The sequence below is a fragment of the Bubalus kerabau genome, chromosome 22, assembly GCF_029407905.1.
Source record: "Bubalus kerabau isolate K-KA32 ecotype Philippines breed swamp buffalo chromosome 22, PCC_UOA_SB_1v2, whole genome shotgun sequence".
Classification (NCBI taxonomy): Eukaryota; Metazoa; Chordata; class Mammalia; order Artiodactyla; family Bovidae; genus Bubalus; species Bubalus kerabau.
Window position 1 is genome coordinate 3,894,505 of NC_073645.1, and position 13,674 is coordinate 3,908,178.

The following is a 13,674-nucleotide window of genomic DNA, read 5'->3' on the forward strand; positions in this document are numbered from 1 at the left end:
GGTCAATGCCTGTCTTACCACCAAGCCACTTAATATGTAAGACAGTTCTGTTTCCCCAGAAAGTTCCCTGGGTCCTTTCAAAGTCAATATTCTCCATTTCCACTCACTTCCGGAAATCACTGATCTGAATTCTTGCACTGTATTTTAATTTTGCATTTTCTATATTTTCAAATAAATGGAATCCTCACCTTGCTCTTAAAATAATTCTTCATTTGGCTTTGTGTCTGTGAGATATCCATGTTGTTGCTTTTATTAGTAGCTCATTCCTTTTATTGCAGATTGATATTCATTGTGCAGGTCTACCAGAATATATCAATTCTTGTCCCATTAGCATTTTTCTAATTACTGGGTATGATAAACAAGTTTGCTATGAATATATGTGTAGAAGTCTTTGTATGAACATATATTTTAATTCATTTTGAGTAGATGTAGGTATACCTTTGAGATACTGCAGGTATGGTTCCAGAATAATGCAGTTAAGGAATATGACAATGAAGCAAGTCACATAAAATTTTTGGTTTCCTAGTGCATTATAGAAGTTATGTTTACAATATAGTCTATTAATTGTGCACTCAGTTCAGTTCAGTCACTCAGTTTTGTCCGACTCTTTGCGACCCTATGAATCGCAGCACGCCAGGGCTCCCTGTCCATCACCAACTCCCAGAGTCCACCCAGACCCATGTCCATTGAGTTGCTGATGCTGTCCAACCATCTCATCCTTTGTCGTCCCCTTCTCCTCCTGCCCTCAATCTTTCCCAGCATCAGGATCTTTTCAAATGAGTCAGCTCTTCGCATCAGGTGGCCAAAGTATTAGAGTTTCACCTTCAATATCAGTCCCACCAATGAACACCCAGGACTGATTTCCTTAGGATGGACTGGTTGGATTTCTTTGCAGTCCAAGGGACTCTCAGGAGTCTTCTCCAACACCACAGTTCAAAAGCATCAATTCTTCAGTGCTCAGCTTTCTTCACAGTCCAAATTTCACATCCATACATGACCACTGGAAAAACCATAGCCTTGACTAGGCAGACCTTTGTTGACAAAGTAATGGCCCTGCTTTTGAATATGCTATCTAGGTTGTTCATAACTTTCCTTCCAAGGAGTAAGTATCTTTTAATTTCATGGCTGCAATCACCATCTGCAGTGATTTTGGAGCCCCCAAAAATAAAGTCAGCCACTGTTTTCACTGTTTCCCCATCTATTTGCCATTAAGTAATGAGACTAGATGCCATGATCTTCATTTTCTGAATGTTGAGATTTAAGCCAACTTTTACACTCTCCTCTTTCACTTTCATCAAGAGACTCTTTAGTTCTTCTTCACTTTCTGCCATAAGGGTGGTGTCATCTGCATATCTGAGGTTATTGATATTTCTCCTGGCAATCTTGATTCCAGCTTGTGCTTCTTCCAGCCCAGCGTTTCTCATGATGTACTCAGCATATAAGAATCAGTAACATCTTCTGGATCCACTTCTAAAGTTTTATTGTGATTTCTACCACATCTGCATTTACTTTCTTCAGTGAAATATTTGAGCCTCCAAACATCGTCCATGAGGGTTGGCCACTTCCTTCAAATTCTTGTTGATGTTGATATTTTGACCTCTTCCCCTGAGTCGTGAATTTTTTTAATGGCATGTACAATGTGAATCCTCTTCAAAACACTTTCAGTTTGCTCCAACTAGACCCATAAGAGGAATTAGTGTCTATAGCAGCTATAGCCTTAAGAAATGTATTTCTTAAATAATATGACTTGAATGTTGAAATGACTCCAAAGGATGCTGCTTTGGCAGGTGTGAAAATTTTAATCCCATTGTATATTTCCATCAGAACTCTTGGGTGACCAGGTGTATTATCAATAAGCAGTAACATTTTCAAAGGAGTCTTTTCTCTAAGCAGCAAGTCTCAACAGTGGGCTTAAAATAGTCAATGATATTCAGTGAACTGTGTTATAAAGAAATGTGTTGTCATCCAGTCTTTGTTGTTCCATTCATAGAGCACAGGCAGAGTAGATTTACCATAATTCTAAAGGGCCCTAGGATTTTGCAAACAGTGAATGAACGTTGACTTCAAGTCTCCAGCTACAGGATCCACTACAAAAAGAGTCAGACTATGCTTTGAAGCCAGACACTGACTTCTCCCTAACTTTGAAAGTCCTAGATGGCATTTTCTTCCAGTATAAAGCTGTTTTGTCTACATTGAAAATCTGTTGTTTAGCATGTGTGCATGCTAAGTCATTTCAATCACATCTAACTCTTTGCAAAGCTATGGACTATAGCCTGCCAAGCTTCTCTGCCAGGGGATTCTCCAGACAGGAGTACTGAAGTGGGTAGCCATTCTTTTCTCCAAGGGATCTTCCCAACCCAGGGATCGAACTGACATCTCTTAAGTCTCCTACATTGGCAGGCGGGTTCTTTATCACTAGTGCCACCTGGGAAGCCATTGTTTAGCATAGTCACCTTCATTAATTATCTTAGCTACATCTTCTTGATAACTTGCTACAGCTTCTGCATTAGGACTTGCTGCAGCTTCTACATCAGGACTTGCTGCTTCACCTTACACTTTGATATTATCGAGGCAGCTTCTTTCCTAAAACCTCATGAACCAACTTCTGCTAGCCTCAGACTATTCTTCTGCAGCCTCCTTACCTTTCTCAACATTCACAGAACTGAGGAGTGTTAGGGCCTTGTTCTGGAATGGGCTTTGGCTTAAGAAAATCATTGTGACTGGTTTGATCTTCTATCCAGACCACTAATACATTCTCCATATCAGCTTAAGACTGTTTTGCATTCTTATCATTTGTGTATTCACTGGAGGAACACTCTTAATGTCCTTCAAGAACTTTAACTTTGTGTTCACGACTTGGCTAACTGTGCAGGTGTTCTAGCTTTTGGCCTGTCACAACTTTTACTATGCCTTTGCCCCTAAGCTTAATCATTTCCAGCTTTTGGTTTAAAGTGAGAGACATGTGGCTCTTCCTTTAACCTGAACAGTTAGAGGCTATTGTATGGTTATTAATTAGCTTAATTTTAATGTTGTTATGTCTCAGGGAATAGGGAGGCCTGTGGAGAGGTAGAGAGAAGAGGGAATGGCTGGTTAGTGGAGCAGTCAGAACACACAACATTTATGTATTAAGCTTGCTGTTTGATAAGAGCACAGTTTGTGGTGCCCTGAAACAATTACATGGAGAAGGCATGGCACCCCACTCCAGTACTCTTGCCTGAAAAATCCCATGGATGGAGGGGCCTGGTAGGCTTCAGTCCATGGGGTTGCAAAGAGTTGTACACAACTGAGCGACTTCCCTTTCACTTTTCACTTTCATGCATTGGAGAAGGAAATGGCAACCCACTCCAATGTTCTCACATGGAGAATCCCAGGGATGGGATAGCTTGGTGGGCTGCCATCTATGGGGTCTCACAGAGTCAGACATGACTGAAGTGACTTAGCGGCAGCAGAAACAATTACAATAGTAGTATCAAAGAGCACTGATCACAGATCACCATAAAAATATAATAATAATGAAAACGTTTAACATATTGCCAGAATTATCAATATGACACAAGACATGAAGTGAGTAAATGCTACTGGAAAATGTTGCTGATAGTCTTGCTTAAAACATGGTTGTCATAAACTTTCACTTTATGAAACACACACACATATACACCCACCCACCCACCCACCCACCCATAGTATCTGTAAAGCATGACAAAGTGAAACAGTAAAATGCTGCTGCTGCTGCTGTGTCACTTCAGTCGTGTCCGACTCTGTGTGACCCCATAGACGGCAGCCCACCAGGCTTCCCGTCCCTGGGATTCTCCAGGCAAGAACACTGGAGTGGGTTGCCATTTCCTTCTCCAATGCATGAAAGTGAAAAGTGAAAGTGAAGTCACTCAGTCGTGTCCGACTCTAGCGACCCCATGGACTGCAGCCTACCAGGTTCCTCCGTCCATGGGATTTTCTAGGCAAGAGTACTGGTATGCCTATATTCAGAAGTGAAATTGCTGGATGATACAAAGAATTGTCTTAACTTTATAGTTGAGAAAGTGTTAAATTGTTTCACACTTATCACTCCATCCACAATATGAGAGTTTCAGTTTCTCTACGTCTCTCTACCAACACTTGTCAGTATTATCAGTCTTTTTAATTCCTGCCATTCTAAAGGATACAAAATCCTCTCTTTGTGCTTTTATTTCAATTTTCTTGAAAGTAAAGATGTTTAGCATCTTTTCATGTGCTTATTTGCAACTTTTGTGTTTGTGACATGAAGGTTAAAATCCTTTGCCTTATTTTTATTAAGTTGCTTATTTCCTCATTGTTGATCTCTTGCTATATACTCTAAAGTGAAAGTGAAAGTTGCTCAGTTGTGTCCAACTCTTTGCGACCCTGTGGACTATACAGTCCATAGAATTCTCTAGGCTAGAATACTAGAGTGGGTAGACTTTTCCTTCTCCAGGGGATCTTCCCAACCCAGGGATTGAACCCAGGTCTCCTGCATTGCAGGTGGATTCTTTACCAGCTGAGCCACAACTCTATATTAGCCTTTGTTAAATACATATGTTGAAGATTTCCTCCCAGTCTGTAGCTTAGCTTGTCTTTCCATTTCCTGATGGTATATTTTGGAGAAGAGAAAGTTTTAACTGGTTTGTTTGGAAGAAGATACAGTTTTAATTGTTATATATATTTGAAAATACTGAGTCTTCCATCCAATCCATGGATATGGTAAGTCTCTTCATTTATTCAGACCTTTAATTTTGCTCCTCATTTGCTGCTCATTGTTTAATATTTATTAGTTTAATAGTTTCATGTAGAGGTATGGAACATATTCTGATGGGGTACATATAAGGAAAAATTCTGAGTGAGCACATATCTTGTCAGATGTGACACAGATACAAAAGTAATGTGTAAAGATAAAGACGTAAAAGACTAACTTGTAGTTTGTAAAGAAGTTTATGGCAGGAGTGTGAGAACTGCTCCTTAAAATAATAATGAGGACAAATGATCCTTTTCTTATTTTTGTTTTGTAAGCTGAGTATAGTGAAAAGCTGAGTGGTAAGAATTTAGTAGCTGGTAAAGAAAACCAGTATTTTCTGAAAAAATAGTCCTGAGCAACAGGGTGGTACCCATACACATAGGCATTGAACAACTACTGACTGTATGAGGCTGGGGAAAGAGCTTGAGATAGCTTGAGTAATTTAGATAAGCAAGGTAGGCAAGATAAATACCTTTTCTCCCTTCAGGTTTAATCCAATTAAGACAGTTAAAGCCTGTTTCTATCTTTTCCATATCATAAGGAGTTAGTTCCACCTCACTTGATCCAAGGCAGATTTGGTGTAGCTTTTTCTGGTTCCTTATCTCATATTCTTGGTAATAACGTGATTAGAAGAGACTCCAGTGTAAGTGCAAGTGTGATGCGTGACAGTCCCAGGCTGAGGCAGGAATGTGTTCTTCATGGTATTTGAAATGTTTTCATAGAGTGATTGCATAAAGCAGTGAGTTCCTTTGAGAATCTTTTTATATATTGTGTTCTTGCCCACAGAAGTTACTAGAAGTGGTATGGACCTAACAGAAGCAGAAGATATTAAGAAGAGGTGGCAAGAATACACAGAGGAACTGTACAAAAAGATCTTCACGACCCAGATAATCATGATGGTGTGATCACTCACACTCACCTAGAGCCAGACATCCTGGATGTGAAGTCAAGTGGGCCTTAGGAAGCATCACTACGAACAAAGCTAGTGGAGGTGATGGAATTCCAGTTGAGCTATTTAAGACCCTAGAATATGTTGCTGGGAAAGTGCTGCGCTGAATATGCCAGCAAATTTGGAAAACTCAAATTTCATTCCAGTGTTTTCATTCCAATCCCAAAGAAAGGCAATGCCAAAGAATGCTCAAAAAGAATGCTCAAACTACTGCACAATTGCACTCATCTCACACGCTAGTAAAGTAATGCTCAAAATTCTCCAAGCCAGATTTCAGCAATACATGAACCAGGAACTTCCTGATGTTCAAGCTGAATTTAGAAAAGGCAGAGGAACCAGAGATCAAATTGCCAACATCCACTGGATCATCGAAAAAGCAAGAGAGTTCCAGAAAAACATCTATTTCTGCTTTATTGACTATGAGAAACCCTTTGACTGTGTGGATCACAATAAACTGTGGAAAATTCTGAAAGAGATGGGAATACCAGACCACCTGACCTGCCTCTTGAGAAATCTGTATGCAGGCCAGGAAGCAACAGTTAGAAAACTGGACATGGAACAACAAACTGTTTCCAGATAGGAAAAGGAGTACATCAAGGCTGTATATTGTCACCCTGCTTATTTAACTTATATGCAGAGTACATCAGGAGAAATGCTGGGCTGGAAGAAGCACAAGCTGGAATCAAGATTGCCAGGAGAAATATCAATAACCTCAGATATGCAGATGAAACCACCCTTATGGCAGAAAGTGAAGAAGAACTAAAGAGCCTCTTGATGAAAGTGAAAGAGGAGAGTGTAAAAGTTGGCTTAAAGCTCAACATTCAGAAAATGAAGATCATGGCATCTAGTCTCATTACTTAATGGCAAATAGATGGGGAAACAGTGAAAACAGTGGCTGACTTTATTTTTTGGGGCTCCAAAATCACTGCAGATGGTGATTGCAGCCATGAAATTAAAAGATACTTACTCCTTGGAAGGAAAGTTATGACCAACCTAGATAGCATATTCAAAAGCAGGGCCATTACTTTGTCAACAAAGGTCTGCCTAGTCAAGGCTATGGTTTTTCCAGTGGTCATGTATGGATGTGAGATTTGGACTGTGAAGAAAGCTGAGCGCCGAAGAATTGATACTTTTGAACTGTGGTGTTGGAGAAGACTCTTGAGAGTCCCTTGGACTGCAAGGAGATCCAACCAGTCCATCCTAAAGGAGATCAGCCCTGGGTGTTCATTGGTGGGACTGATGTTGAAGCTAAGACTCCAATACTTTGGCCACCTGATGCGAAGAGCTGACTCATTTGAAAAGACCCTGATGCTGGGAAAAATTGAGAGCAGGAGGAGAAGGGGACGACAGAAGATGATATGGTTGGATGGCATCACTGAGTCAATGGACATGAGTTTGGGTGAACTCTGGGAGTTGGTGATGAACAGGGAGGCCTGGCGTGCTGCAGTTCATGGGGTCGCAAAGAGTCGGACATGACTGAGCACCTAAACTGAACTGAAATTACTAGGTAGATTTCCATCCTTTTTTTGTTCTTTTATTTCATGTTTTCTTTCTATCTTGGCACTCTAGCTATCCATCAGCAATCAGAGATACAGTGCTGAATGACAGAAATGAAAGAGTAGCATTTTTTTAAAAATAAATGACCAAAATAAATGAGAAACATGATATAAAGATAAACTTGTTTTAAATTACTCTAATTGTTTAAAATAGAAATCTTTAAATGTATAACAAGTCAGAGCTACAGTAAGACTATTTGAGACCATATTAAATTATAAAATATGAATAGCATGTTATAAGGAAATATATGATTCCACTTTAGATTGTTTAGTTTAACATATACTTTAAATCAAGCTTGAGAGTTAAACAAAACACAAAGGAAATCCTAATGTAGCTAATAGTGAAACTTTAAATGCTTTACAGAACAATACACATGTGAACAATTGTGATATCCAGGTATTGTAGAATTGCTTTTGGATTATCTCTAATATTTGGCTTCCCTAGTGGCTCATCTGGTAAAGAATCTGTCTGCAATGCAGAGACCTGTGTTCAATCCCCTGGAGAAGGGAAAGGCTACCCATTCCAGTATTCTGGCCTGGAGAATTCAAAGAATTCTCCAGTCGCATTGCAAAGAATCTGATGCTACTGAGCAACTTCACTAATATATTACTAAAAGTCGACTTCAATTTTCTCTTGTCTACTCATGTTTCAATTTAAAGGTTATTTACACCAGGTATCCCAAGAAAGGAAAATACGTGATTGAGCATTAAAGAGATAGTGTGAAAAAGTGTAGCTGCAGACATCTATGGCTCTATTTGTATATCCTGACCTCAAGTAGGAGGTTTCTCAGGAAGAATTTTTTTTTTTTTTTCTCCTCAGGATGTTTGTGACTACAGTGTATAAAACACCTTCTTGGCTTCTCCAGGGACCTTATCTTTGACTGGTTCTCATAGGAGATGTCAAGGTTAAGCAGGGTCTCAAGTAATTTTCTGAAAAAATATGTTCCCTTAAGACATGCCAAGGCATGAACCCACTTCTGCCCTGTCAGATACAGTCCAGTCTTTTCCCAACTGCTCCTTCCTCTTTAAGACTAATACTTAGACCATGAGCTTATTTCAGTACCCTTTATTTGAACGGCTCAGTCAAAGTGTTTCATAAGCTTACAAATGAAATTGTTTTTCATTAGAGGTCTCACATTTCTTTGTCTCACAATATCTTTGATTCGTTGTTCATTTGCAGACCCTAAGATGCTCAGTTTCAAAATCCTAAACATAACATAATATTTTTGCTTATTTTCTTCCAAGGGACAAAAAAGGCAACAATTCTCTATTATAAAAAATTTCTATATGTGGTGCTTTATTTTTATCCCAACTTCCCAAATTTAGAATTTTAAGAAATATGCTCTATATCAGGAAAAAAAAACACAGACATAGGAGAGCTTGATTTAGAAAGAGGCTTCCCTTGTGGCTCAGCTGGTAAAGAATCCACCTGCAATGTGGGAGGCCTGGGTTCAATCCCTGGGTTGGGAAGACCCCTGGAGAAGGGAAAGGCTACCCACTCCAGTATTCTGGGCTAGAGAATTCCATGGACTGTGTAGTCTATGGGGTCGCAAAGAGTTGGACGTGACTGAGTGACTTGCACTTGCACTTGGTAACTGAGCAATTTTAAGCATCTTAATTCTGGATTAGACTTACAAAATGTTACTACTCAAAGGAACCTTTGAAATCTGAGGTCCAGATTTTGAAATGATTTTCCCAAGATCAACTATTACATATTTGTGTTGAAAGAGTGATGATATTGCTTATTTCATTGATGGTAAGGTTTATTTGGGGTCATACATGTCATGTGGTTGACTCAGTGTCTGGCATATATGTACATGACATTAAATGTTAGTATCCTATTGTAGTTCATTAAATCACATTATTACCAAAAAGTCAGTAATACTCTTGTACCTATATGTGTGCTGCTACTGCTATTTAGTCACTCAGTCATGTCCGATTCCTTGTGACCCCATGGACTGTATATAGATCACCAGGCTCCATGCAATTGCCCAGGGAAAATACTGGAGTGGGTTGCCATTTCCCTCTCCAATATGTGTACTGACTTCCCATTTGTAATAACTAGAAATAAGTCAGGTTCTTAAATCAGTGTAATTACCTGCTGTTGCAAACAGCTTCCATATCTCTGTGTTGTAACACATTGCAATTTTATTTCTCATTCACTGGATTGTCCAGTGTAGGTCTACAGTGCAATTTCCTTCCGAGTCATGGAGGGACTGGCTATTTTCATATTGTGTCTCCGCCATCATTTAGTGCCTTGGAATTCTGCACTGGGTCCTCTGCATATGGCTGACCATGGAAGGTCATATGGGAAGTTTTAGAGGTGTGGTCTGAAAATGGCATATCGCTTTGCTCACAGTCCATTGAAGAGAGAAATTAATAAGTCAAATTAACTTCTACAGGTTATAGCTTAGAAATTTCTAAGTTCATTAATTAAAAGTATCATTAAAATAATCAATATAAAATATTCATTATGCCATTTAGGAAATTCATGCTTATGGGTACAATATTTGCATGGTATTCACAGTTCAATTGGAAAAATTAAAACTTGGAAAATTAAAAATATATGCAATGTGTTTTCTTAAAATCTATCAATTTGCAAAGCTTAAGCATAGAATTGCAATTTTTGGTATGCAAACCCACGGGCAACCTGGAGAATGTAGGCCCAAGAGGAAAAGGAAATGGCATTTGATCATCATATGGCATTGACTCTGCAACAGCCAAGGTACAGAGTACAACACACTGACTCACATGGGAAAAAATAATCATATGCTTTCCAAAGCATTACGTCATTTGCACCTATGATATCACAGTGAAATTGGTATATGTTATTGCATAAGGAAACTAGATATAAGTGATTTTGTCTAGATGCTATGATTTCTCTTTCATTTGGTTTAAATACATCATGAAAAACTCTAAGTTTTTCATACTTACAAAATGAAAAATTTAATTATACTCGTGTTTTTTAGATGATTCTTAAGAGACTTCATGGGGGCTTCCCTGGTGGCTCAGAGGTTAAAGCGTCTGCCTCCAATGCGGGAGACCCGGGTTTGATTGATCCCTGGGTTGGGAAGATCCCCTGGAGAAGGAAACGGCAACCCACTGCAGTATTCTTGCCTGGAGACTCCCATGGATGGAGGAGCCTGGTGGGCTACAGTCCACGGGTTGCAAAGAGTTGGACACAACTGAGTAACTTCACTCACTCACTCAAGAGACTTCATTAATCTGCTATTTTGCAGAATAGTCCTAACTGCCTTTGTAGATACTAATTCTTTTTTGCTTCCTGAATTAAATTTCACTTTGGTTAGCATAATGTCACATTTATCAAAATCTTATTACCTAAATGAATGCTTAAAATGACTTAATGATTTTAAAATTCTGCCCTTAATTAATTTTCAATGTCTTCCTGGAGGAACCATCCAAAAATGGCAATACTGTTTCATCTTTTCTAGTTGATGGATTTTAGTCATATTATTGCATAATTTTTAAATTTTCTAAATTTTAGTTAAATAAAAATTATACTTTGAATAGCATGCAAATTTGGTACTCACAAATATGAATTTCCTAAATGACAGTCATGAATATATTTATGTGTATTATTTCAGTGATTCTGTTAATAAACTTGAAAACTTCTGCACAGAAACCTGTAGAATTAAATTTAAACTTTATCTCTGTTTCTTTTATTTCAAGGAATTTGATTCTATCATATATTTGTTTGCTGAGCTTTTATGAAAAACAGATATGAACTGGTTAACAATCCAGACTGACAAAGTTAACTTCTAATTAGACATTTATGTATACTTTTTATATCAGTAGGTACATATTTATACATTAGAAATAGCATTCATTTCTAAAGCTAATTAAAACTGCATATTGAAATCTTACTGGAAATTTTCATTTCATATTAAACTTTTGTTTCTTTTTCCAACCACCTATTTGTCTTTCCACATATGTTGTTCTGAGTTCTACAGTTTGGGAATGTACTTTACAATTATGTTCCTTAAAATTTCATTGAGGATTTTTTGTCATGTATGTGACTTCTGTGGTTTTATGTTTCCCTGTAGGGTTGGGACCGGGCTTCCCTCATAGCTCAGTTGGTAAAAAGTCTGCCTGCAATGCAGGAGATCCTGGTTCAATTCCTGGGTCGGGAAGATCTGCTGGAGAAGGATAGGCTACCCACTCCAATATTCTTGGGCTTCCCTTGTGGCTCAGCTGGTAAAGAATCTGCCTGCAATGTGGGAGACCTGGGTTTGATCCCTGGGTTGGAAAGATCCCCTGGAGAAAGGAAAGGCTAGCCATTCTAGTATTTTGGCCTGGAGGATTCCATGGACTGTCTAGTCCATGGGGTCCCAAAGAACTGGACACAACTGAGCAACCTTCACTTTCACAGGGTTGGGAGGAGAAAATACCTATAACAAGTAGGGATTATGGAAACACTTACTACTACCTGATCTTTTCAAAATCTAGATCTGAAAGTACATCAAGCTTGAGGAGACATCCACCGCTGTATACAAATGTATAAAACAGAACTACCAGATGTTAAGTTGAAGCTTTAAATATGGGTGGAGAGTTTCGAAAAGAAGATAGTTGGCCTCTTCACATGTGGCAGAGGGGTCTCCTAAGGTGAGGGTAAAAGTGTCTTAGAAATGAGAATGGCATCAGTAGTTTAAATCTATCATTTACATGCTACAACTCTAATCCTAGATCCCAAAATCCGAAAGAGGGACTTATCAGCCACAGTTGGGATTGATCCAAGATTGGGTGCTACCAGAGAGGGTCTTGGGGAAGAGAGAAATGCTTTTATAAGGAGGAAAGGGGAGAGGACCAGAGCAGATGTATAGACAGGAGTCCATAGAACAGCAGGAATAACCTTGGTGTGGTATTCTAAGTCCTGAGTTCTAGCTTGTTGCAGAGGCCTTATCCCACTCCTCTACTTGTGTTCTCTGAGGTAACCACCATCCTTATGATTAATATACTCTCTACTTAAGCTCCTCTAAGAAGTATACATATTATTTGCAGCAAAAATCCTATATAATCTAGTACCTATCTCATTGTCAGAATCTGTAGAATAACTTTTTGCAACAGGATCTACTTGATAACAAGAGACAGTATTTTATTTTTGTGGAAAGCTTTGGAATCTACCAAAGATCTCACTACATTGTCACCTTTATCCTCATAATGTTTTGGGAAAAAAATCTTGACCCCAGGTAAATTTGCTAAAATATTTGCATCTGAAGGAAGATGTGATAGTTCTGTTTTACCTATTTGTCACTGATAGAGGATATGCCTTTCTCTTAAGCCAGTTGAAGTGTAAATCATATTTTTATGACTATTATTGAAAGAAATACATCCAAACATAAAGAATATATTCTAAGTATATTTGGAAACCAATATCTTTTATAATATACTACTTGGTGTCTATTGTCATTGTAAATCAAGAGGTGTGTGATCTCACACTTTGTGATACCACTATCTGGAATGAATTTATTGTTTTAAGCCTTACCCTGTGTTGATAGTTTAGAAATTTCTTAGATCTCTCTACAGGATAAATTGTTCCCCCCAGAAAGTCAGTAGCAGAAAATACATTTTCATGGCCTCTGATGGGGATTGGAATTCACAATTGTAGAAAGGAAGGAATTTGTCCAGGTGGTCCACTTCATCTTAAAACTCAATTATTTGTAGTCACATGCCTCAAACCTGCATACACTGTAATGCTGTTTCCATGAACAAAATATAGATGCTGGGGTTTGTGTTATTCATTATCCCTCTTATAAGTATAGAGAAAAGGGAATAATTAGAATCATTGACATAGAAAAAGTGGTGTTACTCGTATTTTATTAAGAACTAAGCCTCACAAAATGTGATTTCAAATTTTTCATCATGATAAAATGATTATATCTTTAAATACAGTCAGGTTTGTATAAAATCAGTTGTTTTATTAATTCAAGAGGGGAGTATTAGCTGTATACTTCTCTGAGTTTTTGTTGGCAATGATGATTCCCATGTGTACTCTCTTCCATTGTGTAAGACACTGCCTCACAGTGCAGTGAAAAATGACTTGATCTGAGAGTCTCAAACTCCAAACAGATTGCCTTCAAATGAATAGGCCCATGCTCTCGTAATCTACTTTTCTCAAGTCTCTTCAGACTCCTAAGAAAATGAAGAGTATAAGCTATTAATTAAAGGTTCTGAGTAGCTAAGCCATTGGTTATATCTTTTCCTTGCTGTTTTTAATGAGTCTTACACTTATGACCTAAAGTCATTGGCAAATCATATATAGGGAGGAACTATGCACGTCATAGTTCTTACTCGTATTTTCCTATGATTCTCTTTGTTTCCTTTAGATTCTTATACACTTGTTTCAAAGCTTTTATTATTGTACTGATTATTCCGTTATTTAGTGGTGTAATTTATTAATCATACTC